Consider the following 18,838-nt stretch of genomic DNA (forward strand, 5'->3'; position numbering starts at 1 on the left):
ACTAAGGCATTTGACAAAGTACCCCATACAAGTCTTATAGAGAAAGTAAGGAGACATGGGATCCAAGGGGATGTTGCATTGTGGATCCAGAACTGGCTTGCCCACCATAGGCAAAGAGTGGTTGTAGACAGGTCATATTCTGCATGGAGGTCAGTGACCAGTGGTGTGTCTCAGGGATCTATCCTAGGACCCCTAATCTTGGTGATTTTCATAAATGGCCTGGGTGAGGAAGTGGAGGGATGGGTTAGTAAATATGCTGATGACATTAAGGTTGGAGGTGTTGTGGATAGTGTGGAAGGCTGTCAGAGCTTACAGTGGGACATTGATAGGATGCAAAATTGGGCTGAGAAGAGGCAGATGGAGGTCGACCCAGTTAAGTGTGAGGTGGTTCATTTTGATAGGTCAAATATGATGGCAGAATATAGTATTAATGGTAAGACTTTTGGCAGTGTGGAGGATCAGTGATCATGGGGTCCGAGTCCATAGGATACTCAAAGCTGTTGTGCAGGTTGACTCTGTTGTTAAGAAAGCATAGGGTGCAATGACCTTCATCAGTCGTGGAATTGAGTTTAGGACCTGAGAGGTAATGTTGCAGCTATATAGGACCCTGGTCAGACCCCACTTGGAGTATTGTGCTCAGTTCTGGTTGCCTCACTACAGGAAGGCTGTGGAAACTATAGAAAGGGTGCAGAGGAGATTTAGAAGGATGTTGCCTGGATTGGGAAGCATGCCTTATGAGAACAGGTTGAGTGAACTCGGCCTTTTCTCCTTGGAGTGACGGAGGATGAGAGGTGACCTGATAGAGTGTACAAGATGATGAGAGGCATTGATCGTGTGGATAGAGGCTTTTTCCCAGGGCTGAAATGGCTAGCACAAGAGGACATGTTTTAAGGAATTTGGATGTAGGTACAGAGGAGACATCAGGGGTAAGTTTTTTTTTATTTTTTTATTTTTTTTACACAGAGAGTGGTGAGTGTGTGGAATGGACTGCCAGCGACGGTGGTGGAGGTGGATAGGGTAGGGTCTTTAAAGAGACCCCTGGACAGGTACATGGAGCTCAGAAAAATAGAGGGCTGTGGGTAACCCTGGGTAATTTCTAAGGTATGGACATGTTTGGCACAGCTTTGTGGGCCAAAGGGCCTATACTGTGCTGTAGGTTTTTCTATGTTTCTATGTTTCTAATCAAACACAATAGTGGTTAAAATAAAAATAAACTGGAGATGCTCAAAATATGAAACAAAAATTGAAAATGCTGGAAATGGGTCAGGTAACATCTGTGGAAAGAGAAATGCAGGGTTGTCATGCTGAGGGCCAGATCAGTGGCATTCAGGTCTGATGACCAAATAAAACACAAGAGACCCAAGTACGATCACTGGAAAGCTATCGCATGGGTGAATTGGCACTTCCAGACTGACTTGAAGCAATGAAGGATGTTCAACAGTTGTGTCTAGGCTATTACCTCTACAAAGTTAGATCAAGGGACATAGGTGAAAACAGAGCTTTGTTCCCACATGAGCTCTATGCCTTCAGTACACATTTGACCATCAAAACAAAGAGGAATGTCCATGAACCCCGACATCCCTGTGACTTCAATCTCTGAGGCCGATGTGAGAGCATTCTTCAGGTGGGTGAACATACGGAAAGCATCCAGCCCAGGTGGGGTATCTGACCGAGTACTAAAGACCTGTGCTGATCGCCTCACTGGAGTGTTCATGGATATCTTTAACCTCGTACTTTGGTAGTCTGAGCTACCCATATGCTTCAAGAAGGCTTCAATTATACCGGTTCCTAAGAAGAACGTACTAACTTGCCTCAATGACTATCATCCGGTAGCACTCACGTTCACATTGATGAAGTATCTTGAGAGGTTGGTGACTCCTGCCTGAGAAGCAACTTGGATCCACTGCAGTTTGCCCACTGGCACAGCAGGTTCACTGCAGATGGCATCTCATTGCCTCTTCACTCCACCCTGGAACATCTGGACAACAAAGATGCATGTATCAGGATGCTCTTTATTGACTACAGCCTAGCATTCAATACTATCATCCCCTCAAAACTAATCAATAAGCTTCAAGACTCTGGCGTCGGCACCTCTTGTGCAACTGGATCCTCGATTCCCTTTCTGGCGAATCTTAATCAATTCAGATTTGCAACATTTCCTCCACAATCTCCACCAGCACAGATGCACCACAAAACTGTGTGCTTAGCCCGCTGTCCTACTTGCTTTACACTAATGACTGTGTGGCTAAACACAGCTCTAATGCCACATGTATTTACGTTTGCTGATGACACCACTGTCATTGGCCGAATCAAGGGTGGTGATGAATCAGCATGTAGGAGGGAGGTTGAAAATCTGGCTGAGTGATGCCACAACAACAACCTGTCCCGCAATGTCAGCAAGACCAAGGACATCATAATTGACTTCAGGAGCAGGAAACTGGAGGCCCATGAGCCAATCCTCATCAGGGTATCAAAGTTGGAGAGGGTCATTGATTTAAATTCCTCGGTGTCATCATTTCAGAAGCCTGTCCTGGGCCCAATGCATAAAAGCAATTACATAAAAGCACCACAGGGGCTCTATTCCCTTAGAGGTTTGTGAAGATTTGTCATGACATCTAAAACTTTGACAAACTTCTGTAGATGTGTAGTGGAGAGTATTGAATGGCTGCATCACAGCTGGGAATGGAAACACCAATGCTCTTGAGTGGAAAATCTTACAAAAAGTGGTGGATACTGCCCAGTCTATCACAGATAAAGCCCTCCTCACCAATGAGCACCTCGACTTGGAGAACAGTCATAGGTAAACAACCTCCATCCTCAGGGACCCCCACCACCCAGGTCATCCTCTCTTCTTCTCGCTACTACCATCGGGAAGAAGGCGCAGGAGCCTCAGAACTCACACCACCAGGCTCAAGAACAGTTCTTTACCCTCAACCATCAGGCTCTTGAATCAGAGGGGATAATTCCACTCAACTGCACTTGCCCCATCACAGAACTGTTCCCTCAACCAGTGGATTCACTTTCAAGGGCTCTTCATCTCATGTTCAAAGTTCAAAGTAAAATTTATTATCAGAGTACAATTTCTGCAGGCATACTTAGGACAATGACTGTAAACTATAAACATCAGGATCTGTTAATGGTAAACAGACAATGCAAATACAGATATAATTAATATCAATAAATTGCAAGCATGAAATAACAATATAACAGAGCCCTTAAACGAGTGTTGCTATCCCCTTTTGTTCAAGAGTAGTAGTAACTGTTCTTGAACCTGGTGGTGTGAGTCCTGAGATACTTGTATCCTCTACCTGATAGAAGCTGCAAGAAAAGAGCATGGCCTGGGTGGTGAGGATCTTTCATGATGGATGCTGCTTTTCTACGGCAATGTTTCATGTAGATGTGTTCAATGGTTTGGAGTGTTTTACCTGTGATGGTACTGGGCTGAATCCACCACATTTTGTAGGATTTTCCGCTCAAAGGCATTGGTGCTTCCATACCAGGCTGTAATGTAGCCCATCATCACACTTATAGAAGTTTACCAAGGTTTTTGATAACATGCCGAACTTCTGCAGACTCCTGAGAAAGTAGAGGTGTGTCGTGCTTTCCTTGCAATTACATTTATATGATGGGTCCAGGACAGGTCCTCTGAGATAGTGACACCCAGGAATTTAAAGTTACTGACCCTCTCCACCTCTGATCCTCTGATGATTACAGGCTTATGGACCTCTTACTTATAATATTTATTTTTATTTTTTTTATTTTTGTATTTACACAATTTGTTGTCTTTTGTACACTGACTGTGCAGTTGGTGTGGTCTTTCATTGATTCTATTATAGTTATTGGAATTATTGAGTATGCCCATAAGCCAATGAATCTTAGGGGAATATATGGTGACATGTATTTACTTTGATAATAAATTTACTTCGAACTGTCTCGGGGTTATCTGATGTGGACACCCCTAAGTACAACGTAGTAAATTCATAAATTCAGTTTATGTTTGTCTCTATGAACAGCAGAATTAGTTTCCCCTCTCTTCCCACTTCCAGTAATTTCTCTCTCTTATGTGCTTTTGATGCCAATTATTACAATAAGCAGAGTTATATATTTTTTGTGTGTATTTCCTGACTTGTGGAAAAAAATCTACTTGAGGATGCCTGTAAAAATGGAACCTATTCATTTCCCAGGTATATCACGGTTTGCCCAGTAAGGATAATGACTGTAGATCACTTCCTCTGATGTGCATCAGGGAATTTTTTTATTGAGTTTCATTTAGGACAATTATTTGGTTGTCATTGCTGAGACCAACTATTCTTAAAGACAATCCTGATTTTGTTTTGCTAGAATTTGAATTCACGAGTTGCTGCGGTGGAATTGCAAATACACATTTCTGGAGAACGCAGAACATCGACTTCTCGTCCAGTCACTTAACCCCTACACAGCAATGTCAGCTTCTAAAAGAGTTATCTGTTCTCTCTGCCTGACTTACTGAGTGCTTCCACCATCTACTATTTACTGTCTGCTTCCAATTATGTCATGGGGCTGTCTCACGGAAGTGAAGGGACATCAGTAGCAACAGAAATCTATTCATCATTCTGGTTTTACAGCAAGTACTCATTGAGCATTGGACTCATCTCCTACAGAGAACAAACATGTAATCACAGTCTAATCACAGCTGAATCAAGATGAGATAGTAGGCGGCTATAATCACGTATATCAGCAGACATCTAACAGGAACTTGACAGCATTCAATCTGATTTAATGAGCCTTCAATTCAGCAAAGGCTATTAAGAAAAGAGATAAATATCATCTTTAAAGCTGGATATAATGGAACTAAGAACTTCAAATATATCCATTCATCATACCTGTTATTCATGCTCTCCAGTAATCTGGTCCCATCTTAACAACACCTGCCTGTGTAGAAGAGAGGACAGATCACCCAGGATGGTTAATACTGGCCGAGATGATGCACATTAATTCAGTTTAACCTTTTAAATTCTGCTTTAAAATTCAACAGTTATATAACAACTCACAGAAATAAGTTAGCACTTTTAACATGACTGATGCAATTTTATGTGAAGGTATATTAATATTTTTGGGACCTTTTACATTTCAATTACAAGTACATTGCAATTGTTGGTAATCCAGTGTATTATACTCGTTTCTCCCTGAATTTAAGATACAAGTGTCTGCTGTTTGTACCGTTTCTCTCTGTAATCCTGGTTTAGGATGGTGCTGGTGAAGTCCAGTGACTAGTTACTGGCAGCAAACAAAACAAGGAATACACTTAAATACTTTGTTAATCACACTTTTTCCTGTAAAATTTATGGCAAACGATCACCGCAAATGATGGAGAGGTGAGTGAAGACGAGGCTGAGTGGTGGGTCAAAGCTTATGGGTGTGAGGTAAAATTGAGGTGAAGTCAAGGCATGTTCAGGGCAAGGTTGAGGTGGGTGGAGCAGAGGACCCCGTCCTCCTGAACCATGAGTGAAAATTGATAGATCTGAGCACCAGGCCGATTTGGAAAGGTCGGATATGGGTGAAATGTGGCGGTGGAGTCCAGGTCCAAAGTGTATCGATGCGACAGGGCCCAGGCCCTAGTGTGAGGAACAACCTGTGGTTTGGATGATTAAAATGTCAGGCCAGGTGGATTGAAGAGGCAGGGTGTTGGGACCAGAGACAATGGCCAGTTCTGCTTGCTGCTCCATTGCATTCACTCAGCTCTGTGCTGAACTGAGGCAGAGGCTGCGGCCTGCTCCGGCTGCTCCAGGCTTCCTGTCCATGGACTGTCTTTTGTTGTGAATGCTATTTACTTACTTTTATTGTTTTCACAATTAGATTTTTTTGCTCTCTCTGCGCATTGGGTGTTTAACAGTCTTTTTTTTATGGGTTTTTTGGGATTTCTTTGTTTTGTGGCTGCCTGTAAGGAAATGAATCTCAAGGTTGTATAATGTTCATTTGTATTAAAACAGTTATTTTTCAACTCAAGTCCATAAATAATTATTTTCATCTTCAAATATTTGAATACTTTTTCTCTATGTTTTTGTTCCTCCTTTCCTATAGTATGTTTCCTACATGCAGGGCATTCTACTTGTTTGCATCACCTCTGGCATGGAGGGGCTACTGCACAGGATCGAAAAAACTGCATAACCTTCCCAGCATTGAGGACATCTTCAAAAAGGCAATGCCTCAAAAAGGTGGCATCCATCGTTAAGGACCCCCGTCATCCAGGACATGCCCTCTTCCTGTTGCTACCATCAGGGAGGAGGGACAAGAGCCTGAAGACCTACATAATGTTTTAGGAACAGCTTCTTCCCCTCCACCATCAGATTTCTGAATGAATAACGAACCAACCTATGAACACTACCTCACTAATTTTGGTCTCTTTTTGCACTACTTATTTTAATTTAATTTATACTGTATATATAAAAAATTTCACAACATCTGTCTGTGATATTAAACCTGATTCTGATCACATTGAACTACATCTAATGAAATCAGTTCTGGGAGCATGGATAGCATAGCCGTGCTGGGCATATCGACACAAAGGCTAAACGTAATTAGAACCAGATCTTGTGACTCTCCAACTCTGATACCAGTTGAACATGAGAGTGGAAGCAATAGGAACAAGAGAGGGGCTTGTCATCTCTCTTGCCACTTCTGCCATTCTGTAAGTTCATGAGTGACGCACCACATCAAGCCCATGCTAGAAACGTAGAAATGTAGGAAAATAGAAACTTAATTATGTCATTTGGCATTTGGAGCTTGCTCTGGTGCTCAATCTATTCATAGTTAGTCCTTTTTAATAACATGATTCTGCTCTCTCTTCACTATCCTTTGATATCTTTCGTGTCTAGGGTTGCATTTATCTCCATCTCAGTGATTTGGTCTCTACTGTCCTCTGTCTTAGATGCCATCTGTCATGGGCACCACTATTGTGTAGCGATTACCATGACACTATCACAGTTCGGAGCACTGGAAGTTCAGTTCCTGCTCTGTTCTGTAAGGAGTCTCTGTATGTCCTCCCTGTGGAATATGTAGGTTTTCTATGGGTGCTCTGCATTCCTTGCACAGCCCAAAGACATAACGGGTAGGTTAATTGGTCATTGTAAATTGTTCTCTGATTCGGTCAGGATTAATTGTGGCTGTGGGATTGCTGGGGTGATGTGACTTGAAGGGCCTACTCTGCATTGTACTGCTAAACAAATAAACACATAAATAGAGCACTGTACAGGTCCATTGTTCCCTAATTGAGGAACTGTCTTATCTCAGTCCTAAATGTATTAGCCCTAATCATGAGAGTGTGACCTCTGATTTAAGACCCTTTCAGCCAGGGAAAGCATCCTACTTGCTTTAAGATCTCAGATCTGTGCCATCATTTTCAATGGATGTTGGTGAGACGCCACTGGAATATTGTTAACAGTTGTGGTTGCTATATTAAAGGAAGAATGTATTTAAATTAGAGAGCGTGCAGAAAAGATTCTCAAGGGTGTTACCAGGAATGGAAGGCTTTCTCTTTGTCTGGAATCTCCATCTTGACCTTCCCACCTTGGGTAACCCTACCAAGAGCTAAGCACTAGATGTCTAAACTCCAGACGGCATCACTCTCAGAATCTTGGGAACCCATAAGCCTCCCACAACAAGGTGGTGATCTTCAGAAGCATACACTGAAATCAGTAATATTTTGTAGAAGTGTTGAAATTAGAGAGGTCACCTTTCTGAGCAGAATAGGATTTTGACAAACTGTTTACAACTATGGGTGGAAGTGTGCCAATATTTCTATATAGAAGGTTTACAATAAAAGTTCTCCAGGTACATCATAGGTGTGCTAATGACAAGTCTTCAGGATTATGCAAATAAAGATTAAGTATTTTCAGGAGCTAATTAGGTGCTTGCATTAAAAGTACAGCTTCTGAGATAAATATGTTACTAATACATCATTTCCTTAAAGTTGGTACAGATAAATGATGGATACCATTGCAAAACTGTGAAGGAGAAAGAACTTCATTCCTGGCTTTGTTGAAGTCCCGTCACTGTGACTAGACCTCCACCAACTCACCATAATCGTTAGAGGACTTTAAACCTGTGTCATATTTTGTTGAATTTCACTAAGCAATACAAATCATTGGATGGAATGATTTCCCCCTTTCCTGGCCATTTGGTTTAAGTCTTAATTCCTTCTCTAGGTGAAAAAAGACAATCATTCTTTAATATGTCTATATTAACTCTTGAAACCTAAAAATTATGCCAGATACTCTGTTGCTTTTTCATAGAGAACTCATTCACTGCTCAATACTAATTAAGAAAACAGAATTACTTCCTGGGATATTATAATGACTCTGCTTCAAAACCATCATTGGCCCCAAAGCTATTTGGGTCAGCATGAAAAGCAGTGCCTAATTATTTGTTCTTTCATAGTATTTAATGTTGCTTCTAAACTATGAACAGCTAAAGTTTCGGTAATATTTCAGAATAGAGTGGATTCCAATTAATTGGGATACATCAGGACCAATACATTTGAGCCCAATTAGCTGAACTTTCATGGAAATAGTTAAAAAGGTATAAAAAGGACAAACAACCATTTAACTGCGTAACAAATTAGGTATTTAACTGAAATGCAGAACAAATTAGAACACTGCCAATGCTACTACAGCAGTATAAAACTGTGGACTAGTTCCTAATTGTTATTGATCCTGTGCATGCCATATTTTTTGACTGACTGTAAATGAACAAAATCAGCATAGATACTTAGTGCAGATAATGGACTGCCTTTATACAATACTTTCGACAACTGCATCCTCCAGATCTTAATTTTCATCCTAACATTCAAGGTGATTGTCAGTACTTTCAAATTCTTCATAGTTCTTTAAAGTAGTGAAACTGTTCCATTTTCACTCCTGACTGTTTCTGGCGTCTCCGAGCCTGAATGCTTGAAACCACAGTGAGCAAACCAGTTCTAAGTTTTCTTGCTGCTTATTTCTCACCAACTATGAGTGGCAAAAATCACTTTTTTTTAACTCAAACATACTCACTATTTGAAAATTTTGCTGTATGGTGTAGTGCTTAATAGCCACACAAATTCACGTGACGGAAGCCAGTTAGAAACTCTTCGACAACAGTGTCCTTGTCATAGTCCCATCTGGCAATTCCCCATTACCTCTTCAATTGGGCCCTAATCCCCTTGCCTGATTTCTAATTGTTCCCAATACAGCAAATTACACACACCTGCTTCCCATCAGTAACTGCAGGATAAAAACCCTGGAATCACAACAAGGAACTGCCAGTTCGTTGGTCAACTCTTGTATGAGTAACCTCATTTCATGGTTGTTCAGGACTGGCAGTCCTAGGTTCTGCACCGTCTCCTGGATTCTCCATGTGAACCTTGTCTCCGTATAAAGACTCTCTGAGATACTGGTTCTCCGTTCGCAGTGGTGCTAACGCCTAATGACTCTGCCTCAGCACCTGTGTCCTGCACCTAGGTTCGTCCCCAGCCAGGTCCTTGTGACACTCGTGTCCCAATTAAGCTGCATAGTGCTTCAAATAAACAAATGGACTTCCTACTATTTTCCCGATTAGTTATTTGTTCTTTAAGAGCTGTCCCAAATAAGAGGCTGCCCCAATTAACCAATGGCCCAATTAACTGGAATCCACTGTATCAGAATTACTAATATTGTTATTATACGTTAGAAGTGCAGTACTTCATTTTCAGTGACCTAATCAATTTGCATTGATACTGAACCAGTGAGTGAGTGTATGGATAAGCCAATGTTGTTGATTCAGCAGCAGAGTGGAGCACTGGTAGTGTTGCTGACTCACAGTTCCAGTGATCTGATTTTGACCTTGACCTCCAATACTTTTGCACATTCTTCTGAAAACTGCGTGGATTTCCTCCCATGTCCCAAATCTCTGCTGGTTAGTAGGTTACTATTCCTCTTGTGTGTGGCCTTTACATTCCCCTACTGCGGAGAGATGGTAGGAGAATCTGGGAGATTTAATGGACATGTCAGAGAGAAGAAGTTACACAAAAATGGGATTGCCAGCATAGACCACATAGGCTGAGAAATTCCCACTTTGACAAAATGAAAAATGAAAAAAAGATTACATATTGTCCCAAAGCCATTCTATAGACTACTTCATTGTTGATTTTTTTCCCATCAAAAAGTATATTTGGGAATGTGTATACAAATATCTGAATATTTGATTCATATACATTTTTAAAGAAATGTTGTGATGACATTTTATGTTAGTTGCTATTTGTTGATGTGGTATATGGTAGAAAATGAATTCAATCATTGAATTAACAATTCAGGATTTGACTTACTGACATGAGTTCAAATGTCGCCAAGGCAGCTGCATAATTTAGGTGCAATTAATTAAAAATGATCTGGAGACATTTTTAAAGAGCTAAATTCACTGTTTCAATGAAGTTCTTTCAGGAAGGAAATCCTTTACCTGTAGATTGAGATTTGATGTTAGATACGTATTTGTTGGATATTTTCTGAGACATGTCTAGATTCGATGTTCAACAATTGGGCATTGCTTTGTCTGGAGTAGCAAGTGTTCTATTGATAATCCAAAATGATAAATGTACCATGTATGTGCACTGATGGTGTTATCACATTGGTGAGGAGAAAGCTTCAGAGAGTGAAAATTATGCGTAGAGCAGACATATTATGACATCAATCAGAAAAGCTAATTGGCCATTTTTGAGAGTTAGTCTTCCAGCTAACACCCATTCTTAACCTGGCTGGATTTGTACTCACACCAGAAAGAACTCCCATCATCCTTTGACAAAGGTATCAGTAGCTGTTAGTAGCTGGTTGACTTATTCTCATAGTTACTACGATTGTGCAAATTTCCGGTGATTCTTAGAGCTCTTTAAAGTTTCTAAACACTTTAGTGAATAATGAAAAACATTGATGTCCAAATTCTAAAGCAATTACACAAGCCAGTTACTACCAAATTAGTGAGCCTTCCCCTTGTAAGACAGAATGGCTTAACAGAATAATTTGTGGGTGTGCAGTACAGATACCGAGAAAAAGAGGATGGCAGGAGAGGATGAAGCTTTCTCAAGGAGGTTCATCACAGAACAACTCATACTGTGCGAAATGTCTGAGCTTCCATAAGGAAACACCCAGTGAAATCTTCCACTTGTTTCATCCAAAATCAGAGCAAGGATTGTGTCACTGCTGTAAGCCAAGCTGACTGAGGCAGTGAAACTTTATGCATCTGTCTCTTTCCAGGCTTCAGCTGAAGATAACTAGAATATCTTGTCTGGAGTATCCTGTGGCTGGTAATCAACGATGGCCAGTCAAAGAGACCTTATATTTCATTCTCTCTAGTCAGAATTTGGAAGACTTTTAATCAGGCATTGGATGTTGGATCCAGATCTTCCAACATGTAAGCAGAGAAGAGCTCAATTCCACTCTGGACAGAAAGGGCTCTGAAGATGCCTCAACAGAATGTTGTGTCAATATGGAGGCAGATTCCAAGCTCCTTCACAATCGGAATCAGATTCAGAGTCAGGTTTAATATCACTGTGTTATGCCCTGAAATTTGTTGTTTTGTGACTGCAGTACAGTGCAATGCATAAGATAACTATTTATATATAATTAAATGTGTAATGCAAAAAGAGAGCAAAAAATATAGTAAGGTAGTGTTCATAGGTTGGTTTATTTTCTGTTAAGAAATCTGATGTCAAAGGGGAAGAAACTGTTACTAAAATGTAGAATGTATGTCTTCAGGCTCCTCACCTCCTCCTTGTTGGTAGCAATGAGAAGATGGCATGTCCTGGGTGATGAGGGTCCTTAATGATGGCATCTTTTTGAGGTATTGCCTTTTGATGATGTCCTCAATGCTGGGAAGACTAGTGCCCATGATGGAGCTGGCTGAGTTAGTAGTACAAGATTTCATCTTGTAATGCAATCAGTTAGACTGCTCTCCATGATACATTGATAGAAATTTGCTTGAATCTTTGATGACATACCAATTGTCCTCAAACTCCTAATGAAGTATAGCCACTATTGTGTCTTCTTTGTAATTGCATCAATATGTTGGAATCAGGATAGATCTTCAGATGATGTCGACACCTAGGAACTTGAAACTGCTTAGCCTTTCTACTGATGATGCCTTGATGCAAACTGGTGTGGCTTCCCTCAACTTGCCTTTCCTGAAGTCTACAAATCAGTTCTTTGGTCTTACTGACGTTGAGTGCAAGATTGTTGTTGCAACATCGCTCAACCAGCGGATCCATCTCATTTCTGTACGCCTCCTCATCACCATCTGAGGTTCTGCCAACAACAGTTGTACCATCTGTAAATTTATAGATGGCATCTGAGCTGTGCTTAGCCATACAGGCACGTGTGTAGAGATAGTTGAGCAGTGGCTAAACATACACATCCTTGAGGTGTGACAGTGTTGATTGCCAATGAGGAGGAGATGTTACTTTCAATCCACACTGATTGTAGTCCCTCGATAAGGAAGTCAAGGATCCATTTGCAGTGTGTGGTACAGAGACACAGGTTTTGAAGCTTGTTGATTAGTACTGAGGGCATGATGGGCATTGAGCATATTCTGGTAGGCTTCCTAATCCTTTTGCAAGTTCATGGTAGAAAGCCAACAGCTTAATTCTTCAATGGCATCCTTACATGATGGGAGGAAGTGTAGTCATGATAATTGGCAACCTGTGAACTATGAATGGTCTCTCCTTTAACGATTGCTGCCTGACCTGCTGAGTGTTTCCAGCACCTTTTACTTCTGTTTCAAATTTTCAGCATCTGTAGCATTTTGATTTTCATAACCTGTGCCAAAAAATAAGCAACATAATGACACCAAAATGCATAACTCACAAGTTCATGGAAGATCTACCTCCAATGAAATGTGTTTTCCTTTACGCTCTGCTCATGAACAGCAGGACTCACGTGGGAACTTGCTCTCACAGGAGTTGTTACTTGCCCTGAACTTGCCCTGCCCTTGAGACATTACTTTACACCCTTGCCTACTACCTCCTGTCATGCAGAGATCACACTGAATCAAAGTTGCTTTCCATTTCAGCATCTGACCATTTAGTTAGGAGTAAAATCAAGATCATCACTATCTTCTTGCTGTCTACGCACAGAAGCTGTGTTCTGTTTTTGGGCATTGCTATTGAGAGAGAGAGAGAGAGAGAGAGACATGTGGCTAAGTTTCTGATGCAAACGAGAGTGGGAGAATAGGAGGAGCTGCTTTCCACATCCACAACTGTTAAATCAGGAAGGATTGTGGGTTGATGGGGAAGTGGAATGGAAAGGGAATAATTAGGGGTGATCACGTCAAGTGTCACATGCACAAGTATGGTGGGGTACAGTTATAATAAAACCCTACTTGCAGTAGCATAACAGGCACATCGGTCTAGACAACATACAACATGTAAATTATATATAACTTTTATCTCAATTTTTTAAAGCAGTGAAGAATAAAAAAAATCCTACTTTCAATGGTTTTAGTTTTACTGCCTTCCATCTTCACAACACTAACCTTTTCAGTAATGACTAGCAACATCTCTTCCCCAGGGAGCTGGACATTTGGGCTTGAATTCATTCCTCTCCTCTTTGAATAAAAACAGGAAAATTTGGAAATTTTTAGCAGGTTTCATCTGCATCTGTGGGACGATGTCTGACCTGAATCATTAAATCTCTTTGGGTTCCCATACGTGTGGTCTGACCTGCTAAGAATTTCCAGTAGCTTCTGTTTTTATTTCAGATTTCTAGCTTTTATTTGATTTTATTACGGTTTTTATTTGATTTTTCAAATACTTTCCCGTCAAGTTGTTCGTCATTCTACAAACGAGTGCCAATAGTAACATGCAGTGTGCTCAGGGTGATGTGGCTATCAAGCCTGCATAGCCAAGAGTGCAAGTGGGCTGTGAGGTGTAGATGTGAGGTTTGCAGCAGTACGAGGCACGTGAGGTATGGTGGAGCAGATGAATCCTGATTGAGGCTGCCGGTAGCTGAGTGAAGCGTCTAAGGTGGATGATTATTGGAATGCAACCCTAAAGATGCATTCACTAAGGCCAAATACTTGTGAGAAGTCATTTAGAGAAGTCATTGAGAATTCCAAGCCACTCACCTGTTTTAAGGGGCTATTGAATTTGGTGTCTCCGTTGACATTATAAATATTTTTGTTTGGTTTTCTTCCCAATGTTAAATTCTAAGGATTAATTGCAGTTGGATCACAATTGAACTTCACCTGGCTTTTAGTTCCATACAAAATAAGCACACTATATCAATCTGAATCTGTGGTAGCAATGAACAAAGCAGTTGTCACGCAGTCACAGACTCACATTAAAATGAGAATACATTATTTGTTCAAAACAGGTGTACTGAAAAATAAACAACTGAACAACACCAAGGTGCATAACTCACAAGTTCATGGATGATCTAGCCTCAATGTAATTTGTTTTCCAGTTACGCTCTGCTCATGAGCTATTTTCTTATCACACCTTTTAGTTAAAACCTCCAGCAACGTGCTCTGGGAGAAATAAATCTTCACCAGAATGAACACACATGTAAAACTAAAAGCTTAAAGGATTGCTGTTGAAAAGCGGGTCAAATGATGACTAAACATTTGACTGTATGAATAAAATAAACTTGCTCATTACTTTAAGGTGCAGCATGCTTCATTGAGATTTCAAGGTTAACTGGTGGGCCATTTTGACAGCAACATTGCCTCCCTGTGCCAATGCACAGACCATAATTGCACGAAGGCTCTTTATGGCAGTTATTGGTCTGATCTCAGTGGGCAGAGCTACAATGGTGCTAGAGAACAGCTTCTTCAAGCTCATCTGCAGAAACAGCTTAATTGCTACCTTTAATGTCCTTTTTTTCCCATTTCAAGGTGGAGGGGTTCTCTCAGTGTCCTTGACCTGCAAGGGCACTCAAACTGGGGTTCTTTAGGGCAATGATCCCTGCTTCTGGGACTCATCAACCACCCACCTTTCCATATCCCAAAGGCGCGACCCAGAAAACAAGAGTGCCTTCAGGGTTCCAAGGCTTCTTGGCCCTGTGGACCAGCCGATTCTATGCCAGTGCTGCTGACTGAAATGTTGCGGGAGAAATCAGAATATCGGGAACAGTGGATCAGCTGTCCGAGGCCTCTGCACTCAATGAACCTTCCCCTCTCTCTTTCTCATTCTCTCATTGGCGGGGAAGAGTTTGCAGCCAATTCTCAAGTCGAAGAACCGACAAAGCATCACGGCATACTGTAAGTCAGCGAGTTCTTCATTTTTGCTGAACTCCCCTCTTGCTGTGTGACACCTCTCTGCCCCTTTATTAGGGAGAGAGAGAGTCTGTGGCATGTCGAATTATTGGGTGACAATTAGTTTTTCTGTACTGCAGATCATGGGGGTTTGCTATTCCTTCCCTGGTGGGTGGGGGGTGCTGATGCTTTTTTGCTGAAGTAAGTACAGAGAGGGAGGGGGGCGTTTGCTGTCTGGCTGCTGCTTGTGCATGTGGTTTGGGGTTCTAACATTCTTACTGTCATTCACTCTTTGGGGTACTCTTCTGTTTTTGGGACATCTGTGAGGACCAAGAATTTCAGATTATGTATTGTATACATTCCCTGATAATAAATGGAATTATTGAACTATTGCACAATTAAACCTTCATTCAGAACCCTCCTATGCTATGCTGGACTGGGATCTGGATAGGATCCAGGCAGAGTGTGCAAACAGACAGGCAACATTCATGGTACACATGCCAGGGAATTATGTTCTCACACAAAAGAAAGTCCATAAGCGCAAGAGATCCTTCAGATGCTGGAAATCTTCAACAACAGGAAGGGGAAAGGGGCTATCGAGCCAGTGCAGAGTACCCCTGTGGCCATCTTCCTCAACAGCAGGTATATCACTTTGGATACTGTCGGGGGGGGGATGGCCTAACAGAGGAAAATCACAATGGTTGGGTCTCTGGCACTGAGTCTGCCTCTGTGACTAAGAAGTGAAAGGGAGTGGGGACAAGAGGCACACTGTGGTGATAGGGGATTTGTGAGTTAAGGGAAGGGACAGGAGGTTCTATGAGTGAGCATTAGATTCCCAAATAGTATGTTACCTCCTGGGTGCTCGGGTCTGGGATATCTTGGATTGAGTCCTCAGCATTCTTAAATGGGAGGGTGATCAGCCAGAAATCTAGGGTAAGCCTAGGTAATTTCTAAAGTAAGTACATGTTCGGCACAGCATTGTGGGCCAAAGGGCCTGTATTGAGCTGTAGGTTTTCTATATTTTTATCTAAATCATGTTCCATGTAGGTACTGTACCAATGACATAGGTAGGATGAGTGATAAGGTTCTGCATAGGGAGTTAGGTGCTAGGTGAAAGGGCAGGACCCCCAGGGTTGTGATCTCAGGGTAGCTACCCAGACCTCGCGCTAGTGAGACCAGAACTAGGAAGATTATACAGTTTAGTAAGTGGCTAAGGTGTTGGTTTCGGAGGGAGGACGTAAGACTTTTGGATCATTGGACTTTTCCAGGAGAGGTGGGACCTGTACAGAAGGGATGGTTTGCACCTGAACTGGAGGGGGACAAATATACCAGCAGGAAGGTTTGTTAATGCTGCATGGTGGGGTTTAAGGTAGATTTGCAGGGAGATGGGAACCACAGTGCCAGAACAGTTAGTGGAGAGATTGTGGAGGCAGATGTTGGTAAGACCTCAGACAAAGTTAGGAATCAAAAGGTTGAGAATAATGTGACTAGTGTCCTGAGCTGCGTATACTTCAATGTAAGAAGTGTTGTAGGAAAGGCGGATAATTGTATTGAAGATAAGGTAGCTGGTTTACAAACAGAGGCAATGTGTGGTGAGGAGAGGCAGTTAATAGGGCAAAACTGCAGTCAGCAGGATGAGTTGCAATATAAAAGGCAGACAAAAACAGAAAAGGCAAATACAGGACTGAAGGTGTTGTGTTTGAATGCACACAGTGCATGGAATAAGGTAGATGAATTGCAGCACAGTTACAGATTGGCAGGCATGATGTTGGATGTATCACTGAGTCATGGCTGAAATATTATAGCTGGGAGCTTAATGTTACTTTCCTTAATACTTTATTGTCGCCAACCAATTGATACTAGAGCGTACAATCATCACAGCGATATTTGATCCTGCACTTCACGCTCCCCGGAGTGCAAATCAATAGTAAATATAATAAAAATTTAAATTATAAATCATAAATAAAAAATAGAAAAGGGAAAGTAAGGTAGTGCAAAAAAAAACGAGTCAAGTCTGGATATTTGGAAGGTACGGCCCAGATCTGGGTCAGGATCCGTTCAGCAGTCTTATCACAGTTGAAAAAAAGCTGTTCCCAAATCTGGCTGTATGAGTCTTCAAGCTCCTGAACCTTCTCCTGGAGGGAAGAGGGACAAAGAGTGTGTTGGCTGGGTGGGTCGTGTCCTTGATTATCCTGGCAGCACTGCTCCGACAGCATGCGGTGTAAAGTGAGTCCAAGGATGGAAGATTGGTTTGTGTGATGTGCTGGGCTGTGTTCACGATCTTCTGCAGCTTTTTCCGGTCTTGGACAGGACAACTTCCATACCAGGTTGTGATGCACCCTAGAAGAATACTTTCTATGGTGCACCTATAAAAATTAGTGAGAGTTTTAGGGGACAGGCCAAATTTCTTCAGCTTTCTCAGGAAGTAAAGGCACTGGTGTGCCTTCTTGGCAGTGGACTCTGCTTGGTTAGACCAAGTCAGGTCATTTGTGATATTCACCCTGAGAAACTTAAAGCTTTTGACCTGTTCCACCTGTGCACCACTGATGTAGATGGGGTCGTGTGGTCCACTACTCCTTCTGAAGTCAACAAGAAATTCCTTCGTCTTGCTGACGTTGAGGGATAGGTTATTGTCTTCGCACCATGCCACCCGGTTCTTAATTTCCTCTCTGTACTCAGACTCATCGTTACCCAAGATGAGGCCTACAATTGTGGTGCCATCAGCAAACTTATATATTGAGTTCGATGGAAACTTGGCTACACAATCATGGGTGTACAGTGAGTACAGCAGGGGACTGAGTACACAGCCTTGTGGGGCACCAGTGCTCAGAGTGATTGTAGAGGAGAGCTTGTCCCCTATTTTTACAGCCTGGGTCCTGTCCTGTGAGTAAGTTGAAGATCCAGCTGCAGATCTGAGTGCTAAGACCCAGGTTCCGGAGCTTAGGAATCAGTTTATTTGGAATGATGGTATTAAAGGCAGAGCTGTAGTCAATGAAAAGGAGCCTTACATATGCATCTTTATTCTCCAGGTGTTCTAAGGAGGAATGTAGTGCTAGAGAGATGGCATCTGCCGTTGACCTGTTGCTCCGGTAGGCAAATTGCGAAGCGTCGAGGTTGACTGGTAGGTTATGGTTGATTTGTGCCATAACCAATCACTCGAAGCACTTCATAGCAATTGATGTCAGAGCCACTGGTCGATAGTCATTCAGGCTTGCCACCTTACTTTTCTTCAGCACCGGGATGTTCTTAATGTTCATGGATACATTGAAAATACAGGCAAGAAGGCAGAGGGGGAGCATTGCTCTGTTAGTAAAAAATGAAATCAAATCATTATAAAGAAGTGACATAGTTTCAGAATGTGTTGAATCATTGTAGATAGAGCTAAGTAACTGCAAGAGTAAAAAGACCCTGATGGAAGTTGTATACAGACTCTAAATAGTAGTAAGGATGTGGCCTACAAATTACAATGGGAGATAAAAAATTCATACCAAAAAGGCAATGTTACACTTGTCATGGAGGGACTTCAAAATGCAGGTAGACTAGGAAAATCAGGTTGGTGCTCGATCCAGGAGGGTGAGCTTCTAGAGTGCCTATGAGATGGCTTTTT

This window comes from Hemitrygon akajei, chromosome 2, assembly GCF_048418815.1.
Source record: "Hemitrygon akajei chromosome 2, sHemAka1.3, whole genome shotgun sequence".
NCBI lineage: Eukaryota > Metazoa > Chordata > Chondrichthyes > Myliobatiformes > Dasyatidae > Hemitrygon > Hemitrygon akajei.